The sequence below is a fragment of the Phalangium opilio genome, unplaced genomic scaffold (assembly GCF_054372755.1).
Source record: "Phalangium opilio isolate 3A_F unplaced genomic scaffold, DU_Popi_V2 ptg000022l_1, whole genome shotgun sequence".
Classification (NCBI taxonomy): domain Eukaryota; kingdom Metazoa; phylum Arthropoda; class Arachnida; order Opiliones; family Phalangiidae; genus Phalangium; species Phalangium opilio.
Genome location: NW_028324154.1, coordinates 5,602,824 through 5,614,631, shown reverse-complemented (window position 1 = coordinate 5,614,631; position 11,808 = coordinate 5,602,824). Strand labels below are relative to the sequence as shown.

Sequence of the window (11,808 nt, the reverse complement as noted above, 5' to 3'; positions counted from 1 at the left end):
ATCTAGGGACAATCAGTTTTGATGAATTTAATAATGATACAAATTGATTTAACTAAAACAATACTGTTGGTTTTTTTAATGGATTTTATAATGGATTTTATTTATATATAAAGGGAAAGATGTCATGTTATAAATATCTCCCGCTAGGGTAATTAATTGTTCTGTTTGTATGTTCTCCCGATAAATCTTACGCGATTTTTGATTTTCTAACGAAACGTCCGTACTCTTTCTCTTTTCGTTTCTACGAGAATATTTTTCCGAAATCAAAGCCTTGGAAGCGCTTGGGGTCACAACGTTTTCCACAGACGTTTCTAGACTTTTTCGCCTTTTTTAGCGCAATCTGACTTTATCGTATCGTTTTTCGCGTCATTTATTCGCTTATTAAGGCGGGTGCATACATGGGTTTGGGAGCGGTAAACGGAGCGCGTCAGCGGAAAATCATAACACACCTACTGTTTGGTTTGTCGCGTCGTTCGCACCGACGCCACCGATATCCGTAGATATAGGTGGCGTTGTAGGCACAAAATATAATGAAAACCAGTAGCAGACGAATATTTTGGTAAATTGGATTCCTTTTTATTGCTCTTGAGGCGACGAAAACTATTATGAACTTTACTTGTCAATAATATAAACAAGAGAGAGAGAGAACCAAGTGGGTTAAAGGTATATTTCTCAAGAGGCGGCAACAAGGAGACTTTCAAATTCATATTACACACTAAAAACCGACCGCATGTAAAATGATATATTCGTCTTCTTTCTAAAAAAAACCACGTGATCGTCTGAACTGTCGTGATTGGATTGCGCTTCTCCGCCGTTCCGTTACCTTCAGCGAAAAGAGAAAATATCCTATTCTCGTCAAGGCTCACGAGCGGCAAACGGAACACAGCGCGGCACGAACCGAGATGGTTCAGCGCATGTGCACCTGCGGAAACAGCTCAGCGGCGTATGTATGCATCCGCCTTTAGACCTTTGTTTCTCTTGGACAATTCCGTCAATAAGCGGAAATTTTGAATCTTTTCGCGAAATCTTCTTGCACTTCAGGACATCCTCGTCATCTTTCTTTTCTTCGGATAAAGTATCCTCTTAGTTCTTTTCACCGCTTTCTGCTTAGAAGGAACAGTTTTGTTGGAAGATTTTTTAAAGCTTTCGTGGCTCTATTTACGCAACTCTTCAGCGTTCAAAGATCGACTAGAGGCTAGCTCTTCCGGTTTTAAAATTTCCGTAGGGTCAAACAAAAGGGTTCCGACCTCGGACGAGTCAAATTTGTGACGGTTTTTGAAGTCCCCGAATTAAAGTAGATAACCAGCTTTGTGGTGGCGCGTACTAATATTTGTGCAAAGTTCAAATATAATGTTATAATATGTTTTAGGAAATGGAAAATCATTCGGTGTTAAATTTTGGACTATAGTTGCGTAAAAAAACTGAACATATATATTGAGTGAGTTTTTATTGCTCAAAATGTTATTCAAAATACGAACAATATTTCACATTCGATTATAACTAAAGTCTGTGTATTTAACGATTTATACGTTATGATTGGTCAATAAAATTGTTTACGGTCCATGGACTCAACATCAACATTTTTATCGTGATAAAATATATTCAATATAATTGGACTACTCGTGTGCAGTATGATCAATATAATTGTCCAATAAAATTTTAAGAATAATTTATAAGATGATGAATTTTATAAATTTCCCCCACTTAAGCGTGTTAAGGCCGGTAATTGGCCGAAGGAATCTTTTCGGGGGAACGGATGAACGATAGTAAATGGAATGGCTTGGTAAAAAAAGATTGCCAAGTATATAAAAGCTCCCGCTTTCGAATTTTATTTCAAATACTCCGCCATTGTCTAGTGTTCAAGAAATTTAAAGGCCTTCGTCGATCCGAGTCCATTTAAGGAAGATACGGTGGTGAGTAAAAATAATCCACTTTAAGATGATTTTGAGTTTGTAGAAGGCTAGAATCCTTCTTTATCGAATAACGTCCACGTGTTTCAACTGATTTTCCCTAATATTTAGTATTCTATAAACGGACTTTATAGCTCAAAATTAGATGTAAGCTCCTAAACTAGAACAAATTAACCGCTTTTGCTGGTACTCTCAAGAAATTTGCGAGTTTTAACATCGAGTTAACTCAAAAAAGGTTGGCAAATTGAGGGAATGACAAGATTAATTAGGAATAATAGAGTAAGTCGTCACGGGAAGGGGGATTCTTATTACCAAAATTGTAAGGCTTGTAATATTTTTGAACTCGCGGATACCGGGCATGTTCCTATTTCTGAAACTGCGAAACTGCTTTAAGTTAAAAGTTTATATTCGTATTTAAACTTTCAGACAGCAAGGTCCCCTGGCCAACCCCCCCCCCAGCCACATGGACAGCGCCGTCCCCTGGTCAACCCTCAGCCAAAATTCCATGGCGAGCACCGTCTCCTGGAAAAACCCCCAGCCCCAGCCTGAAGAGGAGGAGGTTCCTCACGTGGCGTAAGGAGCTGGCAAAAATGAGGCCAGAAAGGCGACCCAAGATCCCCTTTTTTCTTGGGAGAGAGCCAAAGTAAGTTAGCGTAAAGGGGGTCCCCCGGAAGCGTTGGCATTGTGCCTATTACATCAGTTAAAATGTTTTCATATCTCTTATGAATAGTTGAAGAACGTAAAGGAGTGGCGCTAAAGGGGGAAGTGCACCACTTCGGATCCCAAGGTATATTTCACATGCAATTTTAAGAGAATTTCATTATGTTTTCGTTAATATGGCAGCCCCCATTTTACGTTGACTGGGAAAAAATCGTGAAACACATCTTCTCATCAGCTCTTCTACCCCATGGAGGAGTGAATGAGGATCTTTTGTGTGGCTGCCATCTCCTCCGGCGCTAATGCCGTCTCCTCCGTCGCCCCAACTCCGCCGGTGATTTCTTCCCCCAGCTCATCCTGGGCTACCATCGCTTCGGCCTCTCTCCCGGGTTTATCGGCTACCTCTTTACTTCCACCGCATACCTGAACCAGCACAATTGGAAACAAATAATAGAAAAAGGTCGGAGGAGAGTGATATATTGAAAATATGTGGATGAGAGGATTAAAATTCCGCTATGACACCACCAGTACAATTACGTATTTGTGATCGACCGCAGCCCTTAGCCTTACCAAACCTGAAACCGAAACGACTACCACCCAACTCGATTCCAAAGATCCCATCGATGCAAGAAAAAAGACCTGGATTTCCTGATAATTCATCAATACTTCCCATAAATAGACCAGCAGCCTTTCCGAATTCATCAATCCCTTCCTGGCCTACATGAAGCAGTGGCAACATCGTTTTGGGCTCATTTGAGTTTTTTTCATCTACTTCGTCACTTACATATGCCTTTAAAAAGCCTTCAAATTTCAATACTTCGCCTGTTCCGATCAGGGCTGCTCTGTTGTAGAGATTTGAATGGTTGCAATGGTTTTTTCTATTTGTGAATTAGCCATCTGAGAAGCCATAGCCCTACGTCAAATAAGTTCATACAGGCGCTGTTCATCTTTATGGCTACTGGCTACTTTTAATGAAAAATCAGTAGGTCGTATCGCTTCATGGGCTTCTTGTGCAGTGGATGATTTTGTAGTATGTTTTCTTGCCTGGAAGTAGTCCGTCCCATAGGTTGTTGATACCAATTTGATTTATTGTGTATGGCCTCTTGCGAAAGCGTTACAGAATCCGTTCTCATATAGGAAATTTTACCTGTTTCATAGAGCTGCTGCGCCAGTACCATGGTACGGCTTACAGAATAGTCAAGCTTTCTACTAGCATCTTGCTGTAACGTAGAAGTAATAGTAGGTGGGGAAGGTGATTGCTTTGATACTTTTGTATCCAATTGTTTAATCGAAAAAGAGGCGCCTTTGCATTTTTTTAAAAATGCAAAGGCGCCTGCTTCCGATTTAAACTTTTCTGCACCATCTGCTTTCAGCAACTCTCTCGTTGGTAAAATAGAAAAGCAGAGATCGATAAATTAGAAGTCGAGAAGAAACGATCAATGGTTGTACTCGTTCTACCACCATCCTGACTGCAACAGATGGTACACGGCCTGCAGAGAGACCTGGTTTAACTTTTTTCCATAATAGTGGTGATAGATCAGAGCCTACTAGTCTATCTAAAACGCGTCTGGCTTGTTGTGAGTCTACCAAAGCTAAGTCAATGGTACGTGGTTGCTTTAATTCGTTTAAAACAGCCATTTTGGTAATTTCTCTAAAGTCAATGCGTTGCACCTTATCGTCCTTTAACTCAAGTGCTTCTTTTAAATGCCACGATATAGATTCCCCTTCTCGGTCATCGCCACTAGCTAAATAAACACAATCAAAGCTATGATCGAATTTTTCAAGCTGTTGTACTACTCGTTCTTTCCCAGGAATAATTTTATAACTAGGCAACAAAACCTTGTTCAATGTTAATGCCGTTGTTCCCCTTAATAAGGTCTCTAATATGACCGTTAAAAGAAGCTACTTGATAGTTACTGCCTAAGTAACGTTCAATCGTTTTGGCTTTTGCAGGGGACTCAACAATAACAAAATTTTTTGCCATAGAAAATGTGTAAAAAAAATTGTTAAATATAGCAATAATGATATAAAGTTTACGCAATTATGCAAGCGCTACCTTATTCTCTGTATGTTATATACATAGAATGGCCATTTACCTAACCCTATTTGGCTCCATATTGGCTTTTTTAGCTCCAATTTACAAATGGTTCTTTGATTTATAGCATAACATCGGGGCTAAATAAGTTGAAAGGTTTCGTATAATATTCACTTAATGAAGCTCTGGAAATCATAGATGTGGTTTTATGACAAGTGCTATAATAAATAAATTGACTGGTTATTAGGATATTTATAAGAAACAAAAGGGTTTTTATCCTTTATTTCTTTAACGTTTGTTGCAAATTAGAAAAAATACGTACCTTTGTTTCAAAGCTGATCAAAATAACTAATCGGCCAAATAAAGGCAGTTAAGTTGTTTTTTTAATTAGTTTTAGTTCTTTGAAATAAATGTAAGAAGAATTTCTGATAAAATATTATGCTTATTTTCTAACATGAGATCATCTAATACAATTAAAATTGTTTGAGAGCCGTCATATACAGTGACATCGGGTAAACCTTGACGCATAATTACACCCATTTCTTTCAATTCATCGTAGCAAGGCTGATATATACTATAATGCCAAACAACTAAATCGACTTTAGGTTCGAACATTTTATCCTTATTTTCTATTATTCGTTTACATAAAACTGTTTTACCAGATCCCGAAGAACCGAAAATAATCAAATTTCCGGGAGTTGTGATTGGTATCATATTCAATTATAAAAAAACGTCTTGGTTTGGACCAAGGCCGAAAAAACAAACGATATGTGTGAGGTTTATCAATTGGCTGAAGTATCAGATATTGCAATTTTTTTAGTTATTTTTATCCATTTAATCCTTAATCAATATTAAATTCAATCAACTGATTTTACTGTTAATCGATCTATTCCCTCTAAATTAATTGAAAAAATTACATATCTACGCTTTTTCAAGAACAATTACATTTTCCGAAAACATTTTATCATGAAATTAATTATTTTGAAGGGAGTACGTGTTGAGGGATTTAATATTGAATATTTGAAATACTGTGTCTAAAAAGACCAAGCGAACTTTGACATAATTCGAAAGGAAGATGTAAATATTTAATAGTGGATGCCAAACCAGGGTGTTGCACGAATTCATACATTTAATTTCGTATATCGAAATGCTACATTTCTAATGTCGCGACTGTGAAAGAAAGGTTGCACTGCAATTTTCATCTTCGTACTTTATACTTTCTTGGGGGGGGGGTGGTTAAGTTAAGTGTGACCTTCTTCTTAACTGGTAATGAATGGAAATGAATACAAAAGCCATTGGTACTGAAACGTATTTCTTTTTATGTAATCTTTACCTATACCTTTGGTTATATTTATACCGATATCATATTTTTCCAGTGCTACAGATAGCTACTTACTAACAAAAACCACACAGGATAAATGATGTTGCTTTGTCTTAAGTATACGGCATTCGTTTATTAACTAGTCTGAACAAAATAAATTTAAATTATCATATTTTTTTTAACATCAGTCTTCTTAGCAACTTACCGATTTAAGTTTTTTTTTGATGCAAACTTGAAAATTTGTCAATCCAGCAACAATTAAAACTATGTCCGTCAAGTGCTTACACGAAATCCCTTCAAAATAATTAATTTCATGATAAAATGTTTTCGGAAAATGTAATTGTTCTTGAAAAAGCGTAGATATGTAATTTTTTCAATTAATTTAGAGGGAATAGATCGATTAACAGTAAAATCAGTTGATTGAATTTAATATTGATTAAGGATTAAATGGATAAAAATAACTAAAAAAATTGCAATATCTGAAACTTCAGCCAATTGATAAACCTCACACATATCGTTTGTTTTTTCGGCCTTGGTCCAAACCAAGACGTTTTTTTATAATATCTGTTACTTCAGTCTTAATAAAATTAAATTTTGAATAATTATGTTTGCTTTACCGTCATACATTTGGGGTTTATCTATTTCTAATTGCTGAAAGAAGTACTTAAGTATCGTTAATTACAGTTAACTTATATCCAATAACATTGATTTCGATAAGCATATAATGTTGCACTTTATTTATGAAAGAAGCTTAAAAACGACGGTATTTGAAATATGGAAGAAAAATATCTGTTTCGTACACTGTATACGTATACAGTGGTGTCGAGATCAGACCAACAGCTTCCTTTATGTACAACCCCCAATACTGCCAACGGGTGATGTCATACTAAATTATACAGGGTGTAAATAAATGTTTAGAATTCATGTTTTATTGTATGCAAGTGACAACGAGTGACAAGGTACAAAAAGAATACTGGAGAATGCAACAAAATATTTTAAAGCACTGTCCTACGATTAGTCTTAGAACGTGGGCCTCAAATTGCAACCTCTTAACTGTTTGGTAAACACCTCAACGTAAATATTCGACGTTTCTACCATTGTGGTTTAGGCAATCTTCCAGACGACTGTCCATGTCTTGCAATACATTTGCAAGCAGTAAACCCATGACGCATGGTAAGACTAATGGTATTGCCGTCTTGGGAAATCCTCGTCCGTTAAGGCTTGATGTAGGGGGTATGATAATGCCAGTAATGATGCCCTTGTAAACTGGCACAAACAGTAGAATGGCTTAGTGCAACTTCTTGTTCCACCGCTCTACTATTAGCATGAATTGGTTTCAAAACGTGCTACGATGTCAAAATCTCTATCCTCATTACAGACTATACAGTCTCTTCTACGTTCATGATCTTGCACTACCGAAATCACGAAGGTGCTCGCCAATGTCGGTAAAGGTGCTTCGCACCGGATGTTGTCGGTGTCGAAACCGTTCGGCATAAAACACTGCCTTTAGTTGAACGATACTGCGACCTTCACCCAAAATAAACATCCTGTCCAATTTGTCCTGGTTAGAACAGGTTGACATTTTGCTAGGAAACGAGACTAACTACTGTAATTCTACTACTTAGCTCCTACACTGAAGACCCTGTATATGAAAAGGGACCGGAAGTACCTCGAAGTTGAGTTTTCAAAGATTGCCAGATTGAGCAGGTCATGGGATTTAAAGTGATGAAGGTCGCTTTAACGTTCAACAAGTGACACCGCGGTATGTTTTTGGTGCTCCAATGTCCTCACCCGATAGGTCCAAACAATTACCATCCTGGTTTTTCGGCTCAGCGTTGCGGTATTGCCGGTTCCATTAGAAATACAAGGTCTGTAGTGTTACAATTGTAACAATACTCCTGTTAAAAAGGCATACAAACTGTACCCCCGCCCCCTCCCCCCAAAACACTTTTAAATTTCGCGCCTTTTCAATGGCTCTCTTTTCAATATGGGAAAAATGATTTTAAATTTTTTAAGTGTAAGAATTAAACAGGAAAATGGAGGCTGAGTGAAAGATAAGTGTAGTTTTAATTATTATTTGTTAGTTAAATTATAAGGTATCCATGAATTTACCAAAAACATTCGTGTTTTGGGTTAATTTCACAATAATTATACTTGATTAAGTTTAATTTAACGGTTTATCTAGTGTGGATTTAGTTTATAATACAAGTTTCAATGAAATATTAACTTTAATTGCAATTACTCTAAAATATGTGAGCGCTTTTGATGTATTTTAATGATGAATTAAATTAATTCGAAAATGAAATAGGAAACATCTGTGGCTGTGCGAAAAACTTGTGTTGTTTTAATCTTAATTTGAGCACAGTTCGGGAGAGTCGATTAAGCTTAAAAGTATAATTTATTGGAATTTTTTACCCTAATTGGAACGTTTTGTGCAGTTTAACATTTTTGCCACAGTCATTATTTTACCCTAAACTTTTGAATTTCGCGCCAATTAATGTACTTTAAACATAGTTGAAATTAACTGAAGTGTGAAATAGAAAACATTGGGATTTATCAACGGCTTGGGTAGTTTTAATCTTAATTAAACAGTTTATTTAAAAGTTATTTGAGCTTTTTATCCAAAAAATGAATATTTTTGGTTTAATTTCACGTTAATTATATTTAATTGATTTAAAATTAACGTAAGATTGTATTTCGGCAGTGTACATTTACGTTATAAATGACTTTCAATATATACTTAACCTTAATTGCAATTTTTAGTGGGTTTTGACTCTTATTTTACCTTAAACTTTCGAATTTCGCGCCTATTAATGTACTTTAAAGATAATTTAAATTAACTAAGTATGAGATAGAAAACATGGGGCTAAACCAACAGCTTGTGCAGTTTTAATCTTAATTAAGTATTTTATTTCAAAGTTACTCGAGTTCTCATCCAAATATGTATATTTCATGTTTAAATTCACGTTAATTATACTTAATTAAGTTGAAATTAATAATTAAGGATTGAGGTTTGGCAGTGTTGATTTAGCTTATAAAATGAGTTTGAAATCACCTTAATTGTAAAGTTTAGAAGAGTTTTTCATTCTTGCCAACACAATGTGTTAAACTTTTATCATACCACGTGCTAAATTTGCGGTAACATAAAGATCATCTATAACATATGTTAATGAATGATGTGATTCTATAGTTTAGCAACTTTGGCTTCAATAACAGTAATTAAATTAAATACCTAAACAATTCATAGCAATTTAGACGAATAAACAAACGGCAATGTGAACTGTGGAGATAGCGAACAACGTAACCCTCCGTTGCTGACGTGATTACATTGGAAAAATCTGCGCTGATGTAAACATGGAAATTATTTGACTAATTAAATTACATAACGACACTGACCTCCTGGATTAATCAGCACCACCGTTACTTATATTTATGAATTAACAAAATCCACTGTTGTAACAAATGGTTAAGCTGCGCTAACGTAAACATCACGACTCTGCAGTAGGGAAAACATATTAAACTTTTTGTCATCTTACCAGTAGTATTTTGAAGTTTTCGATCTTTTCACAGGGTGAAAAGCATTATCTTTATTTCAACACGTTAATAATTTGAATAGGTATGCCATTTATTGGAAGAGCACACGGTAAATACAGCATAAAAAGGCTAGTGAAGTGTTAACCCGGTTAGGCTATGTTTCTAGCATAAAATTGAGCAGACTATACACAGGATTCCAAAACAAATGAGAGCTGGAAATCAGCCTTTTTAATAATCTTTAAAGAGTAACTAAAATAGGGTAATGGCAGCCCTCTGCCTTCGACTGTATTAAGCTCTATGGGGAAATAAGATGGGGTGCTATTAGTCTATACAACTTAAGCCTTGGCCGTAAAGAACGTTCAAAAACTTACTTTAAATGATATAAAAACCTCTGTTAACTGTAATTATTTACCTGAATTACTTTTCTAGACGAAAATTCGACCTGATAACGACGTATTTCTTATTAAGGGTGCTACAGTTAATTAGAAAATACATATAAAGGTGCTCAAGCTCGGTTGAAATACCAAAGTAATTTGTTAGCGTCCACTGCTAAGAAATTAGGAAAATCAGCAAGAAAGCCAACATTTGAAATATGTCAACGTAACTTGTTAGTACCCACAAACCTAGGCCCTTCTAGTTGTCAACGAGAACGAAATGTAGAATTAGGTTTAAGCGTGCTATAAGGTTAGGCTGACTTCTGGCCCAAAAGTAATTTTTTGACGTACTATCTTAATTAGTTAAATTACAAAAATTAGAATTCATTAATTAAAAATCGAAACAAGTAAGTTTCCCATTTAATAAATGCTTGTTAATTTAGAAGTATTCCGAAAACTAACTTCGCTATAGTTTTTCCGTATGGTCTGCCACAATTGCCTTAAAAAACTGAAATTTTTTTAATGCTTTTTCTATGGGACGCTAACCCTAAAAGGTGTGACTTTTCCTTTAACATTACGGAAGGGTGTCATGTCATATCTACAAGGGCCTACCGGCCCTGTAGAATACTCGAATGACACTAATTTATAAAAGATATTCATATTTAAACGCGTATAATTAACACGCGGTCGCGCGCGCGGTTCCCGAAACGGAAGGGCGCGTTGTTGCCATCCCCCAACACCGGCTCGCGCACCCCCCTATCCTAAAAAAAATTTATTTTTTTATAGGAGGAGATTACCCCCTTTCGCCTATCGACGACCTCCCACCGTGCGAAACATTGGAACAAAAAGAGAAATTTTTCAATCATTTTAATATGTACGGACGAGAAATAGTTCTTAACATCACCGACGATCCTATTGGAAGTATATGTATCATTACGGGCAATGTGTTACGCGAGTACCGAGCTACAGATTACGTACAAATAACATTAAGAAGTCTTGGAATAGACTGTCGCTCAGAATTGGAATTACCCTTTAAAAGATTAGATCAAGTGGATCCCACCATTCTATTTGACCAGCTTAGCGAGATGCTCTACGATGACGAGATAGATAAGTTTTTTCTGGGGCCTATAAAAATGATTTTTAGTATCGTAAGACTACCGGAGGGTGAAGGTCGACCATAAACACGTGGAATTAAGCCTTTTAATCTGTTCTGCCGTGATAGAAGATGTATAACTCGCATAATTAATTCTGATAACATCTGTCTAGCCAGATCCCTCTGCGTAGCTATAGCGCATCGTACATTCATAGACGATACAACAGGAAACAAGACTCTAAAAACTCGATATGAGACTATATCGCGAATAGGTGCAAGGACTACACTACAGAAAGCTGAAGCTTTAAACCTGTGTCATAAGGCGGGCGTAGTCGTAAGCCAATGTGGTACGGCTGAGTCAATTTAAAAACTCAAGGTTTATTTGAATAAATACTCGATTTTTGTTTATAGATTCGAAAATATTATACCCATTTTAATTCTCGGAGAAGACGAACCTACTGATGTTAGACCACGACTTTTTTATTGAATGAAAATAACCATTACAACGTAATTACCAAATTAAGACCCCTTTTCAACTATGATAGTTTTTGCGAGAAATGTCTCATGCCTTATTGGCGAAGACAATCGCATAAATGTAGCGACTTTTGTTTTCGTTGTATGAGACCCACAATCTGCCAAGGTCCAGAGAAAACCTGTGGGGATTGTTCACGAAAATTTCTAGGCAATGACTGTTATCAAAGCCATCAGGCTAACTCGGGAGATAAAAAACCTCTCTGCCATCGACTCTATCATTGCAAAGAGTGTTTAAAAATTATCGATTTTTCACGAAGATCGGAGAAGCATACGTGTGGTGAGATTTATTGTCAGGTGTGCAAAAAATATCAACCTAGCAATCATTTATAAAAGCCCCGATCTAGTCAACC

At 36.3% G+C, this 11,808-nt stretch overlaps 1 long non-coding RNA gene across 1 annotated transcript; it reads right to left on the bottom strand.

Moving 5' to 3' along the window:
• Positions 1 to 6,830: 6,830 nt before the first annotated feature.
• LOC149696154 (uncharacterized) lies at positions 6,831 to 10,063 on the bottom strand. Its single transcript, XR_016382554.1, has 2 exons — positions 9,460 to 10,063; positions 6,831 to 7,793 (listed from the first exon to the last, which is right to left on the bottom strand). It is a non-coding gene; the product is annotated as an uncharacterized LOC149696154 (long non-coding RNA).
• Between the last annotated feature and the right edge of the window lie 1,745 nt (positions 10,064 to 11,808).